Below are 12,576 nucleotides of genomic sequence, written 5' to 3'. Positions count from 1 at the left end.
CTATCGCTGCTAAAAATAGACTGTGAAGGCAAGTCAATTTTGGCTAGCTCGCTGGAAAAGAAAAAGCATCCCCTTGCTTGAATGAGTTAGCCAAAATCGCCCATAGCCAAAATCGCTGGAAAAGTTAGTCAAAATCTCTGGTAAAGTTAGTCAAAATCTTCTACAGCCAGTTCAAGGGAAATCGTTCAGTCAAAATCTCTCATAGTCAAAAATCTCTCCGTGTGTATGCACCTTTAGACTTCTCTTTTAAATGGCAACAATGATTGCCATACCTTTACTCCATCCGCATCATGTTACACTATGGGGGAGATTCAAATGTTTGAAAAGTCGGTTGGGTGTCTGTGTTTCCCTGTCTATTAGATAGGAAAAAACAGACTCCCAACTGACTTTTCAAACATTTGAATCTCCCTCTTAGAGTTTATCTTTGTGTGCCTGCATCTATACTGTATTTTAAATGGCATGTACAGTATCTAAAATACCTTCAGTACAGCATCAATTTACTTGGAATCCAGAAATGGATGATCAGCTTGAAATGACTAATCATTCTCCAGAACAGTTTCTGATCATCAATCTGATGGGGCTAAACATACAGCATAGGGGGTCATTCCGAGTTGCAGCGCTGCGATCAGGTTAATTCTCGGCAAAACTGCGCATGCGTATGCACCGCATTGCACAGGCGCGTCGTACTGGTACAAAGAGTATCGGTGCTGGGCGACGGATTTAACAAAGAATCCATTCGCACAGCCGATCGCAAGGTGATTGACAGAAAGAGGGCGTTTGTGGGTGTCAACTGACCGTTTTCTGGGAGTGTTTGGAAAAACGCAGGCATGTCCAAGCGTTTGTAGGGCGGGTGTCTGACGTCAATTCCGGGACCAAAAAGTCTGAAGTGATCGCAGCGGCTGAGTAAGTCCAGAGCTACTTAGAAACTGCAAAAAACTTTTTTGTGCCGTCGGCTGCAAAAGTGTTCGCACACTTGCAAAGCGAAAATACACTCCCCCATAGGCGGCGACTATCTGATCGTAGCGCTGCAAAGTTCTCTTACAGCAATTCACATTGTTCATTTACCAGAAGTCCCTCACTGTTTTGTGTACAGTAAATAACAAACCCTAAGTCTCATTCATTTCACCTCTGTTTCCTTAGAAATCCTGACCTGGATTGTTAGTCAGGCACTTCTCACAAATCTGAGATGAGGTTCCAGGAACAATGGCCCTCATTCCGAGTTGATCGCTCGCTAGCTTCTTTTAGCAGCAGTGCAAACGCTAGGCCGCCGCCCTCTGGGAGTGTATCTTAGCTTAGCAGAAGTGCGAACGAAAGATTAGCAGAATTGCTCGAAAAATATTTCCTGCAGTTTCTGAGTAGCTCCAGAACTACTCCTAGATTGCGATCACTGCAGACTGTTTAGTTCCTGGTTTGATGTCACAAACACGCCCTGCGTTCGGGCCAGCCACTCCCCCGTTTCTTCAGCCACTCCTGCGTTTTAGCCTGACACGCCTGCGTTTTTTAGCACACTCACGGAAAACGGTCAGTATCCGCCCAGAAACACCCACTTCCTGTCAATCACTCACCGATCAGCAGAGCGACTGAAAAGCGTTGCTCACCCCTGTGTAAAATTGCTTAGTCTTGTGTGAAATTACTTGGCACCGTGCGCCCTGCGGCCCATACGCATGCGCAGAACAGCCGATTTTTAGCCTGATCGCTATGCTGCGAAAAACGTCAGCGAGCGAACAACTCGGAATGACCCCCAATATTCAATGTCTCTTCACAAAAACAATCTACGGATAGTCATCAGAGCCAAGAACTAATTCCTAATTAAACAATTAATTAGGTAACGTGTCATATTTATTTATTTTTTTGCAAATACTTTTATTGAGTATTTTACAGAGATACTTCAGATTCTCCTCAGCACACACAAAATCTATCACATTAGATCGAAATTTTACATCACAGTAAAATAAGCAACATTCTATTGGTTCAAAATTAACAAACTGTCATATAAGAAATGCCGCAGCAAAAGTAAAACATTGAAAAAATAAGGATAGAACTAGTGATGAGCGGATTCGGTTTTACTCGGTTCTCAAAACGCCATCTTATTTGCTATCCAAAACACGTGACATCCGTGAGTCAATAAGATGCCGTTTTGAGAACCGAGTAAAACCGAATCCGCTCATCACTAGATAGAACCATAGTAAGAAAGAAAGGAAAGAAGAGTTAAGAAGTAGAAGGAGGGGGTGAGGACAGAACAAAAAGAGAGCTTCGCAACTCCAGGATAAAAATTATTTGTACTATTTAGTATAAAGGAAAATAAAAAAGGGGGGAGCTAGCAATGTTTTTTATTTCAGGGATTCAAACGATCCGATTCTTTATAGACCAACCAGGGGTACCAAGTAGCGGTTAAATTCTGATTCTTAGTTGACAGGGAGGAAATAAGAGTGTCCATAATAAAATAGTGTTGTGTCCTAGCACACCATTCAGACATGGAGAGAACAACATTGGACATCCAGTCCACCGGGATCACTGCTTTAGAGGCATTGAGAATGCGACAGAGAAGTGTTTTTTTCTTAATTTGGATTGAGGGTGTCTTAGAAGGCTAAACAGCCAAAAACTAGGGCATGAAGGGAGGTCTTCCCCTAAAATAAGGCTGGGCGCCTCTATTACTTTCTGCCAGTATGGTTTAAGCAGGGGACAATCCCACCAGATATGCAAGGGAGTTCCCACCATCTGTTTGCATCTCCAGCAAGTGTTTGGGACCCATGGGTACATTTTAGCAAGCAGACTAAGGCAGCGGTACCATCTCATCAGTACTTTATAGTGCGTTTCCATAACCATTACATTCGAGGAGAAGGAAAACGTATTTTTTTAAATTTCAGTCCAGTCATCTTTCCATATCAAGCCATTTAGATCAGCCTCCCAATCTCCAAAAAATTTGGGTTTGGTAGGAAAGGCATGTTCAATTAAAAATGTATAAATGGTTGAGAGGGAATGACGCGGATGAGATTGGGAGAGGCACATGTTCTCAAAAGGAGCAGTCGAATGCAAGGTAGCTCCAGGAAGGCTCAAGCCAGATAAGAAATGCTTGATCTGCAGATACCGCCATATTTCTTTATTAGGGAGATCCCATGTAAATTGAATTGCTGGGAAGCTCAGAATGCCTGTAGAGTCCAAAAGTTGATCTATTCTATAAATACCTCTAAGGCAACACCAACAAAATGAAGAGTCCGGGATCCTGGGGGGGAAATCTGGGTTTCTGTATAAAGATATAAGAGGTGAGGGGATGGGTGACAGAAGAGGTAGGGAACGTAAACGTCACCAACACCTAAGCATCGGATTTACTAAGGGGTGGGTAACGGAAGGGGGCGTCGAAAGCCAAGGAGGGCTAGGGGCTAAAGAGGGAAGTGAGTGTAATTCTATATCTACCCATTGTTTCCTATCAAGTGCACAACTCCATTCCATCATCCTAGTGATAAGAACCGCATAATGATAAGAAAAGAAGTGGGGCAGTTGAAGACCACCTTGATGCTTCCTTCTAAATAATAGTTCATGTTTAAATCTGGATTCATGCCCTGCCCAGATGTAGTCCCTAATTTTCCTTTGGAGTGCAGTAAACCAGGTGCGAGGGATCACAATAGGCAAGGTCTGGAGGAGATAGAGTACTCTAGGCAAGATGTTCATTTTAATGACTCCAATCCATCCTACTCAAGAGATTCTCTTGGCACCCCAGGCAGAAAGGTCAGTTTGAAGTTTAGCCAATAAAGGGGGACAATTTGACGTAAAGGTTTGAGAAATGTCGTTGTTCAAGATAACACCTATATATTTACGATGCATGGAGTGCCATGAAAAAGGAGATATGGATTGGAGCACGCTCGGGCTTGTCTGGTCAAGAGTAAGATTCAAAGCCACAGATTTGGATAAATTGACCTTAAAGTTGGATAGCACTCCAAAGCGTCTGAATTCTGAAAGATTTGGAATCGACGTTAGAGGGTTGGAGATTACCGCTAAAAGGTCATCAGCGAACAAAGCAAGTTTATATTCTGTTTCCCCAACTCTCATCCCTTGTATATTCATATTTTGTTGAATGGCCCTCCCCAGGACTTCCATACACAATACAAAAATCAAAGGCGATAGAGGGCATCCCTGACTAAGTGGTTCTGAAAGGTCACCATTTATGTGCACACGCGTCATAGGGTGAGCATACAAGGCATGGATCTTCTGTAAATCCACTTGTTTCAGACCCAGATGTTCCAGCACCCCCATATTGAAGTCCCAATCGACCCTGTCAAATGCTTTCTCTGCATCTGTGGAAAGCAGGATCGTCGTGGTCTTAAAATTGGAGGATAAATGGATCAAATCCAAAACTTTGGTAGTGTTGTCTCTGGCCTTACGACCAGGGACAAAACCCACCTGGTCAGTATGGATTAAACAGGGGAGTAGTGGCTTAATGCAGTTAGCTATCAGTTTAGCAAACAGCTTTACATCTACGTTTAACTGGGAGATGGGTCTGTAACTGGAAAACTGGGCCAGGTCTTCGCCTTCCTTCGGAATGACAGAGACGTATGCAAGTAGGGATTGGAAAGAAAAGGGAGAGTCTTCTGAGATCTGATTAAACACTCGCAAAAACAGAGGGTAAAGTATGTCTCCGAACAACTTATAATAAGCTATCGAATACCCATCCGGGCCAGGACTCTTACCACTAGGGGTGGATTTAATCACCTCCTCCAGTTCTTGTGCAGAGAAAGGAGTCTCCAAAGCCTCTATCTCCTCTTTAAGAGTTGGAAAATTAACTTACTTCAGATAATCTTTGATAGAGACCTTCCCAGGTAGGTCCTCCCCATTAACGTTGAGTCTCTCAAATTGTATAGCTGGGAGTAAAAAGAGTGAAAGGCTGCTGCTATTTCTCTAGTGGTGTTACATGTAGTCCCAGTTTGTGATTTGATTTGAGCAATAAAAGCATCCGCACGTTGAGCTCGTAATGCCTTAGCCAGTATTTTGCCCGGTTTGTTACCCTAAAGAAAATAGCGGCTATGACAATTCCAGGCGTCTAATTTAACCTTCCCAGACATACAGGCATTAAGTTCTTTTTCGGGCATTTAAGAGAGACTGGAGGGTATCTGCAGAGGAAGATGACTTGTGCGATAACTCCAGGTCTTGTGTCTTATGTATCAGAGCTTCCCGGGCTGCGAGTGATTGTTTTTTCAAATATGCACCCAATTGAATAAATTGACCTCTAATTACGCACTTGTGCGCCTCCCAAACTGTTACTGTAGAAATGTCTTCCACATCATTTGTGTGAATATAATCTAGTATCGCTTCCCTAATTTGCTGCTGACAGTAAGGGTCTTGGAGAAGAAGGTCATTCAATCTCAGGTGTGGCGTTAGGGACCGGCAGGGTGAAAGTCAAAGAGACAGGAGCATGGTCTGCGCAAGTAATATGGCCTATATTTGATGTCGAGACTAAGTGTAAGAATCTATGCGAAATAAAAAGGTAGTCCAGCCTGGAATAAACATTATGCGGGTGAGAGTAAAAAGTGTAATCCCGTGTAGACGGGTGTTGAATGTGCCAGGCATCTATCAATAGGTGAGCATGGAAGGTCTTCCTAACCTTTCTGTGTATTTTATCTGGATATCTCTGAGCAGGGTTGAAAGAGTCTTCTCGGGGGTATATCAGCCAGTTAAAATCCCCATCTAATATAAGAACACCCATGATAAGAGGTTGGGCTAGACTAAGAACCTTATCTAAGAAGGCCGGTTGAGCCTTATTGGGGGCACATACATTGACAAAAGTGAAATCTCATCCTGACACCTTACACTTAAGCATTAAGGCTCTACCAGGGATCATTTGATGATACGCTAAGTCAGTGATGACCACATAGCGCGCTATTAAAATGGCAACTCCAAACGTCTTACCTTCTGGGTTATTCGAGAAACATCCCTTATAAAAGTCCCTGTTCCTGAGAGAAGGGGCCGCCCCCTCCTTAAAGTGGGTTTCTTGTAGGAAGGCTATATCAGCCTTTTCAGCTTTCAATTCTCGAAGGGCCCGTTACCTTGTCTCAGGAATATTTAGCCCTTTCACATTAACGGACACCACATTTAACTTAGCCATTAAACAGCGGATAGTGCGTTAGCTGACAGAAATGGCACAAGGCCAGGTCAGACCCGGCATTCAAGAGGTTAGCAATTGTACAATCGTGGGGTGCGAAGCAGAAAAAGGAAAGAAGAAAAAAAGGAGAAAAAAACCCCATCAAGATATAAAAGAAAAACAACACATAGCTGTTGAAAGAAAAGATGAAGCAAGACACCGCTCCTGGGCGCCATGGTGGGGCAGAAACCAGTTCCTCCACCGTGTCCGGGACTACAGAATGCGGTGCAGTCGGGGCAACTAGGGAGGAACAGATGCAACCACCAACACATCCAGCACAAATTCAATAAAACTCAACACAATTATGCATTTCTGTTCAACTATGTCGAAAACATGTCCTGAAAATGAAGCAGAAGAATATATGTTTTAAGTGTAGCAACCCTGTCGAGAAACATAACCATAATGTAGTGTCAAAGACAGCTCCCAAAGAGGCCGTCCAGGATCAGCACCAATCTCTAACTTTAAGAAAGGAACCTAGTCCTTCCCGGCTATAGATCAAATGAACCAACTATAACACTTAGTACTTAAAATACAGGCAGAAAGAATAATTACACAGGTATACTCACACTCCAAGCCCTATAGTAGCTAAACCTCATATGTGGAAGTTCAGCTGTTGAAGGCCATATATAAGTTGTATACTCACGTAAGCCACCTGAGATCGGCAGACAGTGAAATAATCTAAAAACAGAAAATAATGTCACAAGTTCACATCTTTGTACCAGATGAGCCGGCCCTGGGAGATGAAGAGGTCTGATATTGACCATGGGCCCTCGGGGACCCAACCACCTGGAAGGGGGCCTCAGATGGAGGTGCTTGACGGGGAGATATCCGCGAACATAAGGACAAGTCAGGAGTCTAGACCTGGGGAATGTCTACAATGGAACAGAAGGAGGCAACATCTTAAGGACCCCGGATCAAAGTTGTTTTTCCTCCATTAGTAGCAGTAAAACTGGATATCCCCATCTATATTTAATATCGTGTTTACGCAAGGCATCAGTCAGTGGTTTCACTTGGCGTCTGGCTTGGAGTGTATGCCAGGAGAGGTCTTGGAAGACCTGAATCGATTGGCCACTAACCTTCAGACCTCCTGAGTTCCAAAGCTTTCAAAGTATTTCGTCTTTCTGGGTGAAATAGTGAAGACTGCAGATGACGTCCCTGGGGCGATCGGCTGGAGACCTCTAGGACGAAGTGGAATGTCCTCAGTAATACCCCTAATTCGTAAATTATTTCTGCATCCTCTGTTGTAGATGTCATTTAAGTGATCATGCAGGTTTTGGATATCCTCAGCTTGAAATTTCACGGTGTCCACTAGGGCTTTATGAAAGGTATCCACCTTTTCCCCTTTGGTTTCCAAGATGTCCAAGCGGAAGCCCACCTGTGCTAAATCTGTTTTTATCGCCAACACTTCAGTATGCACTACCTCTCTCAGCCTGTTTTCCAAGGATATGAAGTCCTCTTTAATAAGAATATCTGCCTTAGTGGGTAATGCATGTAGTAGTTTAAGCACCTTTTGCATGTCCTGCTTCTCTTCAGGACCCGAGGCTGTTAATGTTCATCTCAGTTCTGTGGAAGCCTCCGAGTTAGTGGAGTGGGCAGGAGAGACAGGGGTCAACGAGGCCGACATATCAGAGTCCTTGTGTACGTTAAGATTACGATGGAGATCAGAACAGGGCAGAGGTTCAGATAAACATGAAAGACACCTCGATCCCTTGCGTTTTCTTCGACTCATGTACAGGCCACACACTTAGCTGAGCATGGTAAGTAGATAATGAAATCGCTGCACGCAAATACTGAGCAGAGAGGGTATCCCACCAACGGGGTTAATAGTTAGAAAATGCAGGAGTGAGGAGCACCAGCAAAGGAGTTTGTTTGGTAGGCTGTGTAGTTAGAATACAGGATTATTTCTCGTGTCAGGGCTCATGAAGGCTGAGACAGGGTTGTCATTTATGACAAGCATCACATAGTGAGTAGGATGTGTTTCGGCGTTGTCAGCCGCCCATCCCCAGGGAGACCTTAGGTCGACATTAGAGGGAGCAGCACCTCTTTATCACATATCATGCGTAGGCCCAGTGGTTTAGAAATATCTCAGCCAGCTACTGGACAGAGCCCACAGGTCACAAGGTTCACCACACACTATAGTTGACTGGCAAAGCGTAGCAAAACAGGCATAATATAATGAAAGGGTGCCAGCATGTGGAAGTCAAAGCAACTGCAAAGTTAGTAGAAGGGGAGTAATGCTACAGCTATAGCGCATATCAGGACTGAGCACAACTGTGATCTGTGTCCCATACAACCTCTCACTCTTCTCTGCGGCTACTGGTGGGACTGCTGTAGTCCAGTGACCACACCATGGAGAGGGTATTAAATGGAAAAGTCTCCCTTTCAAGCCAGGCAGCATCCTATTCAGGTTGGGTCCCAGTGACTCAGAAAATCCCCCAATGCCCAGCCTCCCAAACATCAGGGGGGTCAGCACAGTCTGACAACGTGGTATAATATGGAATCTCTCACCCTTTGCGCTCTACTGTTTAAAATTATCAGGCTAATATTACGCTTTAGTAGTTTCACTTTGTGGTTAACTATTCACATATTCTGTTTATGGTATTCCAAATTTCTGTCTCATCCTTCTTTTTTGGGTTTCTGTACTTTACACTGGTTGTTGTTCTTTTGTGTATTATGACATATGACTTGTACCTATATTGTGTGTTCCTTCTTAATAAATACATTTGGGAAAAAAACATACTGTTATGAGCCACGGCTGTGGCTCATTCCTGTTTTGCAGTTTTGTTCTGTATTTCATGTTATACTTCTGTTTATGTTCCCCGTAGGTGTCATGGGGTGCTCGGAGCTCACCCTTAAGGAGGGGATACTGTTATGAACCACAGGTAGTGGTTCATTCCTATTTTATGTTTATAAAGTTGTCTTGCATGCCAGGATTTCCTGTTGCTCTGTTTTAGAATACTCTTGTCTGCTGCCGCTGGTGAGTCTGTGTAATTGCAGCTTGTTCCCTTGTGTTCAGCCTCACCTGGCTGCTAATTGCATCTGGTCAGTTTGGAATCATGCAACAAGGCAGCTGCATGTGATTATTAATTAGGCCTCTCTGTTATATGCTGGCTGTTTGCAATTCACAGATGCTAGTGATATTCCTGGGTTTTCAGTCTGCTTGAGTTCTGAGCTTGGTTCCTGCTAGTTCCTGAGCTTCCTGTGTCGATTCCTATGTCTGATCCCGTGTCCTGCCGTGAGGCGTTCCTGTCCTGAGGTCCAGTACCTTTGCCTGTGCAAGTTTCTGGCTTCTTGGTGTCCACCGGTCTGTCGTTTGGGATTCTGCCTGTCCTCCAGTTCTGAGAGTCTGTGTCAGCAGCATTGGGAGTTCCTGTCCGTTTGCCAGTATTCGTACCGGTTCCGTGAGTAGCGGCACGGCCGCGTCCGTTGGCTTAGGCCGCGGTATTCCCTTATTATTTCTGTCACTGGTGTTTTGCAGAGGGTTCTGCTTATGCTGTCACCGCCGGTACACAAAAGTATTGTGTCGGTGTGTGGTCAGCATTTCCTTTGTTCTTTTCCTTTGGCGGCAAGCCGCACATACTTTGGTTTTAGGTTTGTTAGTAGCCCCTGGCCTTGTTGTTTAGTCAGAGGGCCCCTTGTTATCACCCTGTCTCGGTTCACTCTTTGTCTCTCATTAAGACCTGAGGGGGCATCGAAGTTGGGCAGACGTAATCCGCCCTTCAAACGCGGCTGCCATGGGCTCAAGCAACCATAGTCTCGCAGGAGTGTACTGACAGCACGGGTGAGACTACGGAGATAGGGTGCCAGGGGCTATTCCCTTTCCATTCCCCTTTCCCAGCGTTCCGTCCTGGTGCTCTGGACTCGCTTCATAACATCTCCCTTGTTCTGAGCACCAGGAACCTAACATTATCACCAGCCATACCACAAAAAAGAAATAAAACTTTTTTTCTTTTTTGGCCCAGTCCAGTGTCTAGTCTAGAATCCAGTCCTGTCTAGATTTCAGTGTGTTAGAATCTAGTCCGGTGTTAGAATCTAGTCCGGTGTTAGAATCTAGTCCGGTGTTAGAATCCAGTCCGGTGTTAGAATCCAGTCTTGTCTAGAATCCGGTGTTTAGAATCCAGTCCGGTGTTTAGAATCCAGTCCGGTGTTTAGAATCCAGTCCGGTGTTTAGAATCCAGTCCGGTGTTAAAAAAAAAAAGTCTTGTTTTGTTTAGCAAAATTTAGCCTTGCCTTGCCTTGTCTTGTCTTGTCTTGTCTAGTTTTAAATCCTCCTATGTCTACTATGCAAGCCCTGCAGGCATCTCTCGCAGCCCTGAACTCTGTATTCAGTGCTTTGAGACCAGAGCGACTAGAAGTTTTGCAGCAATCCCTAAAGCAACTGCAAAACCTTCTGACTAAAATCTTGCTCATTTTGCCAGAAGTCGTTGAGAGTACATCTATCTCTAAAGAGACTCTTGTTCACAGTATGGTGACAAGAGAATCCTCTGGTTTAATTGAAGAGAAAAGGTTTAAAAGTTTTCTGCGGCCCAGGCTCTCAGAAGAGGAGCGTCTGCGTCGCAGAAACTTAAACTTATGCCTATATTGTGGGGGTTTAGGCCATTATCTGCAGACCTGTGAGTTGCGCAAGCCAAAGTGTGGTGACGAGTCTTGCCCTCTGGCCAAGTTGAGTCATGATACAAGACCTACCCCTGTCTCTACTGTGGCAGAGGTACTTGTCACACAACCCACACAAAAAGGCTCTCTGTCCTATAATTGGGGTCCTTGGGCAAGGGAGCCCCATTATAGATTCAGGAATCAAAAGAGAATGTTTCTCTCCTCTCTTGAGGTTCCTGTGGAAGCGGAGTTGCAAGTCCCTGGAGTGGTGCCCGATGCCCAGGGTCCTGGAGTGGTGCCCGATGCCCAGGGTCCTGGAGTGGTGCCCGATGCCCAGGGTCCTGGAGTGGTGCCCGATGCCCAGGGTCCTGGAGTGGTGCCCGATGCCCAGGGTCCTGGAGTGGTGCCCGATGCCCAGGGTCCTGGAGTGGTGCCCGATGCCCAGGGTCCTGGAGTGGTGCCCGATGCCCAGGGTCCTGGAGCGGTGCCCGATGCCCAGAGTGCTGGAGCGGTACCCGATGCCCAGAGTGCTGGAGCGGTACCCGATGCCCTAGCTTATAGAGGGACATCAAATATTATAGTTCAGGTGTCCATACCGGAAGGGGTCTCAGAAGCTGTTACCCCAGGTAGGGACTTGAAAAGCGCAACCCTAGAAAGGGTCTCTAAAACCATAGTTCTTGAGGGGAACTCGAGAAGCAAAACCCCAGAAGGGATCTTTGAAGTAATATCCCCAAGTGGGGTCTCGAGGGACGCAGCCCCAAAGAAGGGTCTAGAAGTCGCTTCCCCAGGAAAGAACTTAAGAAGCATAGCATTAGTGGAGGATCTGAACGTTATTGCTTCAGCAAAAGTCCCGGAAGTCATAGTCCCGGGAGAACTTTCGATAATTATCGACTCAGAGAGGGAGGCCGATGGCCCGATCCCAGTCAGGGAGGCCAACGGCCCGGTCCCAGTAAAAGAATCCGAGGTGCTGGCCCCAGCGGGGTTCCCGGAGGCCACTGCCCCAGCGGGGTTCCCGGAGGCCACTGCCCCAGCGGGGTTCCCGGAGGCCACTGCCCCAGCGGGGTTCCCGGAGGCCACTGCCCCAGCGGGGTTCCCGGAGGTCACTGCCCCGGGTGGGGTTCAGAAAGTCACTGCCCCGGGTGGGGTTCAGAAAGTCACTGCCCCGGGTGGGGTTCAAAAAGTCACTGCCCCGGGTGGGGTTCAGAAAGTTTCAGCCTCGAGTAAGGTCAATAGTGACCAGGTCCTAGCAAAGCACTCCAGTCAGTCAGATGAGAAGGAAACAGATCCTGACTCTGATATCTCAACATCCATAACCTTTGATGGGGACTTCGCCCAATTTCTGGCGCTTTTCAAACACTATTACACTATTATGTTGTCTAGACCATTTCTGGGCATCACTTCAGAAAACCTTGGGCTCTATCTGATTTATTCTTTTAGAGGAGAGCCTTCTGAGTGGGCGACCAGTCTAATGAAATCTGAAGATCTCATTCTTCAGGATCCCCTAGCATTCTGTGATGCAATTGTTAAAAGATACGGTTCCAAAGAAATTGGTTCAGATTCCTCTAAGTCACCCGTCTTGTCTGCTGAGAGTCCACCAAATACTGTAAACTCGGCACAAGAGTCCCAGCCCGTTGTTTTGACTGCAGGATGTGCTTTTTTGACTTCTTCTTCTAATAATAGTACTTTACCAGAAAGTTCAGCTCCCAAGGGTAAGAGACCTGTCTCTGATTTGAACGCAGCCTTGCTGGGTGGTACCATCAGTTCAGACAATGTTTGGGGAATTACCTTGGTCAGACCTAAAGAGCTTTGTAAAAAGAAGAAGAAGAAAAAGAAATAATTTTTGACTCTTG

Source organism: Pseudophryne corroboree, chromosome 5, assembly GCF_028390025.1.
Source record: "Pseudophryne corroboree isolate aPseCor3 chromosome 5, aPseCor3.hap2, whole genome shotgun sequence".
Classification (NCBI taxonomy): Eukaryota; Metazoa; Chordata; class Amphibia; order Anura; family Myobatrachidae; genus Pseudophryne; species Pseudophryne corroboree.
Note: the sequence above shows the minus strand (reverse complement) of the source record.